The sequence below is a fragment of the Halichoerus grypus genome, chromosome 8, assembly GCF_964656455.1.
Source record: "Halichoerus grypus chromosome 8, mHalGry1.hap1.1, whole genome shotgun sequence".
In the NCBI taxonomy this organism is placed as follows: domain Eukaryota; kingdom Metazoa; phylum Chordata; class Mammalia; order Carnivora; family Phocidae; genus Halichoerus; species Halichoerus grypus.
This window is the reverse complement of record NC_135719.1, coordinates 62,628,884-62,641,341: the sequence shown is the minus strand read 5'-3', so window position 1 is coordinate 62,641,341 and position 12,458 is coordinate 62,628,884. Positions and strand designations below refer to the sequence as shown.

The 12,458-nt window shown below is 39.2% G+C and overlaps 1 protein-coding gene across 4 annotated transcripts in view; it reads right to left on the bottom strand.

Annotated features, from left to right (window-relative positions):
* Positions 1–12,458, bottom strand: part of ATP8B4 (ATPase phospholipid transporting 8B4 (putative)) — a 263,861-nt gene that overhangs the window by 121,064 nt on the left and 130,339 nt on the right. The window lies entirely within an intron of this gene.

Sequence of the window (12,458 nt, the reverse complement as noted above, 5' to 3'; positions counted from 1 at the left end):
TATGATTTAAGCGTAGCAGGCAGGCAAAGCTGATGGGGAAAAGATAGAAGTAAAGTAGAAGGAAACTGGAAACCATAGGAAAAAATAAGGCAGGGAAGGAAAATTTAAAAAGAGAAAAATTAAAATAAAAAATTAAAAATGTAAGAAAAAGATGATGGGGTGTAAGGAAGGGAAAAGAGAAAATAAAACGGGGGCTAAGCAAGAGGCAAGAAAGAATAGAAAATGTTCTAAAAGACAGCAGAAAACATTCAGAAACCAAGTTGTGGATCTTTCACAGAGATAAAATCATTCCAGTCAGCTGTCTATTTGAGCTTCAGAAATGACCTGTCACAATTCAGTTTTAGAATTCTGGGTGTTTCCTAAGGAAACAGTCAACAAAACCAAAAGACAACCAACAGAATGGGAGAAGATATTTGCAAATGACATATCACATAAAGGGCTAGTATCCAAAATCTATAAAGAACTTCTTAACACCCAAAGAACAAATGATCCAATCAAGAAATGGGCAGAAGACATGAACAGACATTTTTCCAAAGAAGACATCCAAATGGCCAATAGACACATGAAAAAGTGCTCAACATGGCTCGGCATCAGGGAAAACCAAATCAAAACCTCAATGAGATACCACCTCACACCAGTCAGAATGGCTAAAATTAACAAGTCAGGAAACGACAGATGTTGGTGAGGATGCGGAGAAAAGGAAACCCTCCTACACTGTTGGTGGGAATGCAAGCTGGTGCAGCCACTCTGGAAAACAGTATGGAGGTTCCTCAAAAAGTTGAAAATAGAGCTGCCCTACGACCCAGCAATTGCATACTGGGTATTTACCCCAAAGATACAAATGTAGAGATCCGAAGGGGCACGTGCACCCCAATATTTATAGCAGCAATGTCCACAATAGCCAAACTACGGAAAGAGCCTAGATGTCCATTAACAGATGAACGGATAAAGAAGATGTGGTACGTGTACACACACACACACACACACACACACACACACACACACACACAGGAATATTATGCAGCCATCAAAAAAGAAATGAAATCTTGCCATTTGCAATGACATGGATGGAACTACAGGGTACCATGCTAAACAAAATAAGTCAATCAGAGAAAGACAATTATCATATGATTTCACTGATATGAGGAATTTCAGAAAGAAGGCAGAGGATCATAGGGGAAGGGAGGGAAAAATGAAACAAGACAAAACCAGAGAGGGAGACAAAGCATAAGAGACTCTTAATCTCAGGAAACAAACTGAGGGTTGCTGGAGTGGTGGGGGGTGGGAGGGATGGGGTGGCTGGGTGATGGACACTGGGGAGGGTATGTGCTATGGTGAGTGCTGTGAATTGTGTAAGACTGTTGAATCACAGACTTGTACCCCTGAAACAAATAGTACATTATATGTTAATTAAAAAGAATTCTGGGTGCTTCCTATATTGGGGAACTGTTTATTTCAAATTTCATCTTAAAATAAGAGTTTTTATTATGTAATCTTAGTCATAAAATAAAATTTTAAAAATAAGGGTTTTTATGCGATTCTGAAAGATCTGAAGATCTAGAATGAATTGACTAAAATTTTAGCAATTTATTTTGACACATTAGCCTAACAATTGTGTAGCTCTGTTTGAATGTATGATTGGCATTCAAGCCGTGAAATTTTACCTTTGTTTTTTAAATTAGAATTGTTCCATTCTCAAGTCCCAGAGGTTAAATTTAGAATCAATCCACTCATTTCATTGTCTCAAGCTTTTAAATTTCCAACTCGAATATAGGTGGGGGGGGGAGGAGGAGAGGTGTGTATATGTGTGTGTTCAGTTTTGTCTGAATTGTGACAAAACAGAAATGAAAAACAACTCACTGACAAACCCCTATAGGAATAAAGGGTTTATATATCAAGACTCTCAACTCTAACAAAAGTCACAGAAGCCTGAGGAGGCAAAAATTATTTCCTGACTTGTCACAATGTGACTATAGCAAACCCACTATAGAGAAAATGTATAAAGAGTTGTATGCAATTCTTGAGTCAAAAATTACCTACTTTGATTTTAAAAAGAAAAAAATGTTTTCAAAAATTCACCACGGTCTTAATTTCTCACATTGAAATTTCAGTGGATATGATAGTAGTACGGCTTCATGCCTCTCCTCCCCTGAGCTTCATAGGATCATTTTAAACAAAATCCAAAATTCTCTAATTCTTATCCCCTGTGATTGAAAATAGTTATGAAGTACAGAGAAAGATCTCAATTTTTTTTTAAAGATTTTATTTATTTGACAGAGAGAGAGAGAGACACGACGAGAGCAGGAACACAAGCAGGGGGAGTGGGAGAGGGAGAAGCAGGCTTCCCACCAAGCAGGGAGCCCTATGCGGGGCTCGATCCCAGGACCCTGGGATCATAACCTGAGCCAAAGGCAGATGCTTAACGACTGAGCCACCCAACCGCCCTGAAAGATCCCAATTTATACCGAGAGTTGCTTTTCTTCTAAACTCTGCACAATAAGGATGATTTGATGTTACTATTTAGTATTGAGCTTAGCTGCTCAACACTTAGATGTTTGGTAGACAAGGGGAGGATTCGTTGTCCACTGCTGGCTCAGAACACGTGAGTGAGGCACCACCATCACCTGGTGGCTAGATTCTCTCCTGAGCAGTAACTCAACTTCCTAGAGACTGCTACTGAGAAGTGTAAAGCCCACTAGTTCTGAGCTAACTCCTCCTGCCCTGTCTACCCCCTGGGAACCTGGGACATCTACCCACCACCTTCCCCACCTCTTCCTGTCCCCTCTGTTGTCATCTTTTCCTTTGAAGTCCTTGGAACTTTGTTCCTGTTTCCCTACTCCCTGATTTCCATCCTGCATTCCCCTCATTAATCCTTATTCTCCCTGCCCCACTGCTGAGCTTTGGCATTCCCTTTTGCTAACACCTCCCCTTCAAGTTTTTAAATTCATTACGGTTGAGGAGGAAGTGTGAAGGGGCAGGAACAATAGGGGCATCCAGAGATATAAGCAGTCAGCCCACTCATCATCATGCAATGCTCCTATTTCCAGGTGCACTCAGTAAGAACTCTAAAAAGAAAAGGACAAGAAAGCTGCAGTTAAGGCAAGAGAGCCCTGCTAGTCCCTGGCCATCATCCTTTTGTCAAAGGTTCTGGGCCACGAGTACAGCAACACAGGGGTCGTCTTAGAGCCCCACCAGCCCCAGAACTCTGTGAGTCCCAGATGAGGACTCCTCAAGCTGACCCTTTCAGTATCTCTCAGGGTACCCAATTCCCAGTCGATCCAGAAACTTGTGTTTGAGTTGTAGGGGTTTATAATACCAGTATTTAGTGAGGGCTTACTATGTGTGTGGCACTATCCTAAAAGCTTTACATGCAATATTTTATTTAACTCCCACAGAAATCCTATAGTGTAGGTTCTATTGTTATGTCCACTTTCCGGATGAGCAAGGTGAGGCCCAGAGAGGTTCAGTAACTTGTTTGAGGCCACACAGTAAGTGACAGATCGGGATATGAATCCAGGCAATCTAAGGCATATACAGCTGGAATACTAAAATGAATAAAATCGCTTTCCTTCAAGGACTGTACAGTTTAGTAAAGGCAGACTACGATAAGGATTCTAAAGGTCTAATTACCAAAGTGTTATGGGAGGGGTGCAAATGAGGAAGAGTACATCAGATTGGTAGCTGACAAAGAGCCTGATGGCTTTGAGTCCTCACAACCAACAACACTATCTTCATAGGTTTATTAGGCATAATTAATGTTTGCTGATATAAAGAATAAGTAAAGCAAAATCTCAAGAGACAATAACACCTAAAAGCTGTATAATTCTTTAAGAGTTTACAAAACACTCTTACACAATTGTGTCACTTTATTCTCTCAACAACCCTGTGAGGAGATAATATTGTTCCTATATGTGAATAAGAAACCTTGGTAAGGTCATCTCTGGCTCACAAGCAGTAGATGAACTAGATTAACTCATGTAAAGTCCATAGCCTTTACAAAGTCATGGTGAGAGAGAGCTTCGTCACTTCTAAAAGGCCCTAAGAGATTTAATGCCATACTCATGGCCACACAGAGCTTAAAGAGCAGAGCTATAACTAGAATTCATAGCTCTGATCCCAAATGTATACTCTTTTCTCTGGCTGGCTACAAAATCATTGGAATATAACTCTGAAAACCAGAAAGTGTTTTGCTTTCACTTTGTTAATGTTCAAAAACAAAAACCACAGTGGTGAAGAATATTGGGATATTGACTCCATATCCTGATGGAAAGATAAATTTGTAGAATTAATTGGAATGCCATATTTGAATCTCCCTTTGAAGACATTCCCACACCTAAAGTTCTTCTTTATCTTCTTTACCCTCTACAATATTATCTCTTTTTTTTGCAGTCTAAAAATAAGAATCAAAAATGGCTCATGCAATATGAGTATACTTATAGGAAAAGAGGTTTGATATGGACAAAAATCAGGATGAAATTGTAAAAATGGAAATGTGTAAGATTGTAGGTATTTTTATTTTAAAATTAAATTTCAGATCCTAACAAATGTATGCTGAGTGTCTACTAGTATCTAATACATTTTTTTTGGTTTTATAATTAAATGAATTTGAGAAGAATAAGAAAAGATGGGAGAAAGAACAGAAGGAGGAGTGGAGACTAACAATGGACATCATAGCTATTACTCATGGATCCGCCCTTTCGTTGGTAAAAAAAAAAAAAAAAAAAAAGAAAGAAATCCTTGCCTTATATATTTCACCCCCACAAATTAGTAATTGCTTATAAACAGAACATTGGCTATGTACTTTTTCTAATGTAGAAAATAACATGTCGCACCTCTAAATTTTAGCAAGAAACTTCTTTTTCAATACAGTTTAGACAAATGTTTTTTAAAAAGTCTTACTTCTCTGGAAATTTTCAACTTTCTGTCTCACATATATTTAAAAATAAAAGAGTTTATTTACAACAATTAGTGAGAAACAAGTAACTCTGACTTGAAGCTATAAAATTTAAAATAACAAAGAGGGCAATTAGACTGCCGCATGGCCTCTCTGAAAAGACCAAGGTGCTAGGAAAGATTAGATGAGTCAAAGATTAGGAAAGATTAGATGGGTCAAAAAAAAAAAAAAAGCCAAAGGACACCCTTGGTCAGGACTGGAGTTTAGGTTAGATTCATCTTTCTAGTTATTTCATTTCTGAAGGTGAAATTTCCAATCCATGTAGTTGAAGAATGCCTTTGTTTTAAAACAAAACCTTTACTGTTGTAAACACCTAAAATATGAATGCCTTTCTTTTGAGGGTGGGAGCACTCTTCCAAATAAGCTAAACCACTATATTCATGTAATGTTCAAATATGCTCATGTCCAGTAAAGGGTTTATTTCTACCACCAGATAAGAAAACCAAAACACAACAAGATCGCTTCTGTCAAGTAAAGGAGGACGGTGTGCCTAGCTCCCAGGGTCCAAACCTCGGCAGTATCGAGAGCTTTGTAGTGTTTTTCTAATAGTTTACTTGGTTCTTTTAATGCAAGTCAATCTATGCAGTGATGGAATCACACTCTACATTTTTCCCCCTTGTCCCAAAATAAAACTAGGAGCTCTGGAAATTCAGCCCAAACATGTTTTAAAATTTCTTTTTAAGCGAAGGGGCATTGAGGATTCCTTATCTGGAAAATAAAGGTGAGTAACTTCTTTATCTGCCAGCTAATTGACCATCTCAGACAAGCTCCTTTCCTTGCTTAAAATGTATTGATAAGCTGACATAAATTAATTTAGAATTCTAAGTTTGGACAGCTAGAGGTTATGCATCAGAATTAGGTGCAACATCCTCTCGTCGCTTCAATTCCAGCATCCAAGCCCCAAGACCCTAATGCTGGAAGCCCAGGCTCAAGGCAATTAGGATGACGATTTTAATGGAGTAAGGAGAAGCATATGGTACCAATTAGGAGTGGGGTTAAAACCCAGATGGCCTGGGTTTAACTCCTGGCTCTCCTAACGGCAAGCTATTTGATGGCACTGTTTTCTCATCTATAAAATAGGAACAATAATAATAGTACATAACCTGCCTTCATTGAGCTACTGCAGAGATTAAATGAGTTAAACCTCAGGGAGCAGGAGGTATATTTATACTTCTAAGTGATTATAGCAGTTCACCCATAAAAACATTTGTTTGCCCTGAAAAATAGTTTTATAGGTGCCAAGTAGTTAAACATAGAAAAACTTTGAACAAAGTGAGTTAATCAAGAAACACCGCAGAGTTTTGGCATTTGGAGGACTCTTTTCCTCACTTATCCAAAGATTAAACCAACAGAGCTATAATTGTAGGAATCAGACCAAGATCAATGGAGATAAAAATTTCATCTTTGTTATTAATAAAGCTGCTGGAGGGCCACCCAGGTGGCTCAGTCAATTAAGCATCCTACTCTTGGTATCAGCTCAGGTCATGATCTCAGGGTCCTGAGATTGAGCCCCGAGTCAGACTCTGCACTTAGCATGGAGTCTGCTTGTCCCTCTCCCTCTGCTCCTCCCTCACCCCCGCTCACTCTCTCTAAAATAAAATAAAATAATATAGCAAGCAAGCTGCTGGAGACCAGGCTATAGGTCTGTGGGCTAAGTGGGCTTGCTAGTACTTGACCTGTTAGATTCATCTAGCTATAGACAAGGGAAGCTCTAAATTACCAAGACCCTCCTACCACCCCACCATGAGGATCTCCTCCTGTAAAATTGTTGGAATGAAGGAGCAGGGCAGAATGTACTGTGCACACAGGCAGAGCCTAAAGAGAAAGGGAAGAAAGGAGGCTCTGGGTCATGCACACACTCCCTGCCCCCAAACACAGCAATCAGAGAAGTCACTCCTGGGAGAGGAGCGTGGGCAAGGAAGTTCAAGAAGCTCAAAGTGTTATTTTGGGGCTGTCCCTCCAAGTGAAAAATATAAAGAATGAGACCTAGGGAAGAGTGGAGAATAAGCATTCCCGTCCCATCATGCAGCCACAATTAAAAGGCCACATCTGTGCCACCCAGTCAGGCAGCCACAAGTCACATATGGCTATTTAAATCTAAACAACAACAAAAAAATCTAAATTGGGGCACCTGAGTGTCTCAGTCCGTTAAGCATCTGCCTTTGGCTCAGGTCATGATCCTGGGGTCCTGGGATGGAGTCCCACATCGGGCTCCCTGCTCAGCAGAGCGTGTGCTTCTCCTTCTGCTTCTGCCTCTCTTTCTCTCTCCCTCAAATAAATAATCTTTTTAAAAAACCTAAATTAAAATGAAATAAAATTTTAAATTCAGTTCCTCAATTGCACTAGCCACATTTCAAGTGCTCAGTATCCACATGGGGCTGTTGGCTGTCACACTGGGCAGCACAAAGATATATTTCCTTCACTGCAGAAAGTTCTTTTGGACAGTGCTGGGACACACAGATCACTGACTTCATGGAAACTTGTCTAAATGTGTGATTCATCTTAAAGCAATGCTAATGATACGCCCTTTGAACTACTTTTCTTCCAGCTGATGCTTGCACTTACACTTGCCTTTCATGCCTCATTCCACGGTTTTGCAAGAGCACACAAGCACGTGTACTATAACATAGAAAATATAACTAAGCTAAGAATGAAGACCAAGGAAAATACAAATTAGTATATCAAGGCTAGAGGGCAAGTTGGAGCACAGATAAGCTGGCCTACATGAGGTCCTACATTGAGACATATGTTTGATTCCTGCCTTTCTGGGACTCACCAGAAAGAATGTGATAAATGAACACACTAGAGTATGGAGTATTAGTGAACAGGTAATTTCAGTCTAATATTTATCCCTGTTAGAGCATGTACAGGGATTTGCACAGTTCTTATGAATACCTGAAGTTGGAATATACCTAGCATTGCCACTGAAATATTCAAGTCCAAATAAAGTAACAGTTAAATGTGTGGCATACTTTAATTTTTTGCTAATTCCTCTATAATCTAACACCATTTCTGGCATAAAGTAGTTGCCCAAAAAATTTTTTAATGCATACTTCTTAGAATTACATATATGTCAGTTTTAAAAAAGAAAGTTAAGGTTAACTATCTAGGTTCAGCAAAACTCTTTCACTATAATCATTTTAATTGAAAGTAGAACTAAAACAAGTTACAGGAAGCCCTTTCTTCTTAAGGAAAGAATCCTGAATATATGTGATCTTTTCTTACTTAGAGCACATAGATGTATTTTAGTATCCCATTGATCCACAACACCCTGAATTTTTAAAGTTTATAACCATTTTCCCCTCTGTTTTCTTTCTTACAAAAGACTGACATTTATTCATTCAGCTGACACTTACTGTCTGTCTGCCCCCTACAATCCAACACGGCCCTAGGTGTGAGAGAGCAAGCAAATCAACGTGCTCTTTGCCTTCAAGAATCCTGCAGTCCAAAAACAGACACATAGATCAATGGAACAGAATAGAGAGCCCAGAAATGGACCCTCAACTCTATGGTCAACTAATCTTCGACAAAGCGGGAAAGAATGTCCAACGGAAAAAAGACAGTCTCTTCAACAAATGGTGTTGGGAAAATTGGACAGCCACATGCAGAAGAATGAAACTGGACCATTTCCTTACACCACACACAAAAATAGACTCCAAATGGTTGAAAGACCTCAATGTGAGACAGGAGTCCATCAAAATCCTAAAGGAGAACACAGGCAGCAACCTCTTTGACCTCAGCCGCAGCCACTTCTTCCTAGAAACATCGCCAAAGGCAAGGGAAGCAAGGGCAAAAATGAACTATTGGGACTTCATCAAGATAAAAAGCTTTTGCAAAGCAAAGGAAACAGTCAACAAAACCAAAAGACAACTGACAGAATGGGAGAAGATATTTGCAAATGACATATCAGATAAAGGGCTAGTATCCAAAATCTATAAAGAACTCATCAAACTCAACACCAAAAGAACAAAGAATCCAATCAAGAAATGGGCAGAAGACATGAACAGACATTTTTCCAAAGAAGACATCCAAATGGCCAACAGACACATGAAAAAGTGTTCAATATCGCTCGGCATCAGGGAAATCCAAATCAAAACCTCAATGAGATACCACCTCACACCAGTCAGAATGGCTAAAATTAACAAGTCAGGAAATGACAGATGTTGGCGGGGATGCGGAGAAAGGGGAACCCTCCTACACTGTTGGTGGGAATGCAAGCTGGTGCAGCCACTCTGGAAAACAGTATGGAGGTTCCTCAAAAAGTTGAAAATAGAGCTACCATATGATCCAGCAATTGCACTCCTGGGTATTTACCCCAAAGATACAAAAGTAGGGACCCGAAAGGGTACGTGCACCCCGATGTTTATAGAAGCAATGTCCACAATAGCCAAACTGTGGAAAGAGCCAAGATGTCCATCAACGGATGAATGGATAAAGAAGATGTGGTATATATATACAATGGAATATTATGCAGCCATAAAAAGGAATGAGATCTTGCCATTTGCAACGACGTGGATGGAACTGGAGGGTATCATGCTGAGCAAAATAAGTCAAACAGAGAAAGACATGTATCATATGACCTCACTGATATGAGGAATTCTTAATCTCAGGAAACAAACTGAGGGTTGCTGGAGTGGGGGGTGGGGTGGGAGGGATGGGGTGACTGGGTGATGGACACTGGGGAGGGTATGTGTTCTGGTAAGCGCTGTGAATTGTGCAAGACTGTTGAATCTCAGATCTGTACCTCTGAAACAAATAATGCAATATATGTTAAGAAAGAAAAAAAAAAAGAAGAAGAAGAAGAATGTAGCAGGAGGGGAAGAATGAAGGGGGGGAAATCGGAGGGGGAGAAGAACCATGAGAGACGATGGACTCTGAAAAACAAACTGAGGGTTCTAGAGGGGAGGGGGTTGGGAGGATGGGTTAGCCTGGTGATGGGTATTGAGGAGGGCACGTTCTGCATGGAGCACTGGGTGTTATGCACAAACAATGAATCATGGAACACTATATCTAAAACTAATGATGTAATGTATGGGGATTAACATAACAATAAAAAAATTTAAAAAAAAGAATCCTGCAGTCATCTCAGGTCAGAGAATCACAGCACATAGGCTGAAAAGGATCTTGGAGATCATATAATGGTCTAACACCTTGATGTGACACATGAAGAAACCAAAGGAAGAGAAGATAGAGTGCTGTCACTGAAGGAATGGAGCAGACTCAGTTCGAACCCAATTCCCTTTGGTGACCTTCCACTAGACAGGTATCCCCAGGTTTTTGAAAGTTTGCATTATACCACTTCACTTTACAAAAGACCTACATTAGTACTTGTTTTCACTAACCGAAAGAAATCAGAAAAGGATTTTTACTTTTATGAGAAAAAGGAAAAGTAAAAACAGCATTCAGCCTTTGCTTTGCAGCAAACCCTTACAGAGGTAGTGTGCACCGGAGAGCAAGAGCGGCCCCACCAAGCTCTTTCCCAGGGAACTATCCTCAGCATCAAGCCACCATAGCTTTGAATGATCTGTGAACATTTGTGCTTTATCTTGTTTTGTGCATCCGTTAGCAAGATGTATCCTAAGGTATCAGAAAGGCATAAGAGAGATTATTTTGAGGGTCTGGGAATACTCCAAAAGTTGTCCATATAAATTAATGGTAATTGCTTCTTTGCTTTACACCACGTTGGCTTATGTAAGGCTTCATAGAAACGCTCTTCTTTCAGATAACAAAGGATACCTGCATCTGTTTCCCTCTTTCCTAGAGGGTGTGTTCTTCTAACAGATGCCACCTTTTTTTTTTTTTTAAATGGGAGAAAATATTTGCAAATGACATATCAGATAAAGGTCTAGTATCCAAAATCTATAAAGAACTTATCAAACTCAACACCCAAAGAACAAATAATCCAATCAAGAAATGGGCAGAAGACATGAAAAGACATTTTTCCAAAGATGACACCCAAATGGCCAACAGACAAATGAAAAAGCATTCAATATCACTCGGCATCAGGGAAATCCAAATCAAAACCTCAGTCAGATGCCACCTTCTAACATACTGTTGCTAAGCTTTAATGAGCTGGAAAATAAGCTGGATAAGCTAATTTAAATCATGTCTATTATTAAACACAGCTGACCCTTGAACAACATGGGGGTTAGAGGCACCAATCCCCCACGCAGTCAAAAATCCATGTATAAATTTTGACTCCTGCAAACTTAACTATTAATAGCCTGTTGACCAGAAGCCTTACCGATAACAAACAGTTAATTAACACTTATTTTGGTATGCTGTATTATACACTGCATTCTTACAATAAAGTAAGCTAGAGAAATGAAAATGTCAAGAAAATCATAAGGAAGAGAAAATACATTTATAGTACTATACTGCATATATCGGAAAAAACCCCACATATTAGGTGACCTGCGCAGTTCAAACCCATGTTGTTTGAGGGTCAATTGTAAAATGTGAGAACCCAGAGGACTCTCCTATGTATAAGGGGAGCCCAGGCCACAGAACACGGACTGTGAGACCTCTGTCTTGGCTGTGCCAACACCTTTGTGCTTATTTTTGGTTCTCAGCTATTTTCCAAAGAATTGAGGTTGTTAGGGAAATAAACATTTCTCTCTTTAGTGGGTGAGCTCTTTTGTTATTGGCCTGTCCACTGTCTCCTTAGCATAGGCTGTTCCAGAGGATCAGTATACACAAACGGTGCATTAATGAAAGAAGACTGTTTCTGAAAGGGAATGGTTAGGAGTCTCAACTGAGCTATTCTTGTAAATAGATCTTGGGGCAATTCCTTTTTCCTGTGGGAAAATGTCTCAAATTTAATGAAGAACACAACTTGATACATAAAACTGCACTGAACACAAAAATTTTCATAAATAATCTAGTATGTATTTGACATATAGACTACAATAACTTGAATTCTTAATCTCTGATCTGGTTAGCTTTTATTGCCCTTCATTTAATATGAACTACAGTTCATCACATATATTATAGTCATTGAACTGACCCCTTGAATTTTTTTTCCTTTTTTTTTATTATGTTAATCACCATACATCATTAGTCTTTGATGTAGTGTTCCATGATTCATTGTTTGCATATAACACCCAGTGCTCCATTCAATACGTGCCCTCTTTAATACCCATCACCAGGTTAACCCATCCCCCACCCCTTTCCCCTCTAGAACCCTCAGTTTGTTTCTCAGAGTGACCCCTTGAATTTTAACAAGGAAATTGTAACATAGGCAGCTTGAGAATATAAATTATAGTGCATTTGATATGCAAGGCAAAACTTCATAAATAGCATTTATTAGTTCAGAACAATCAATAGACATTTTCGGATTGTTATCACTCAGGAAGAAGCATATATTGTCTTCAACTATATTGCAAATTAACAGTAATAATCCTATTACTGAGGGATAGGATTCAAAATATGTGAGAAAAAAACTGTTCTTAAAGTACTCTGGAGCATTTTAAAAGCTCTTATTTATATGAAATGATTGACAGCT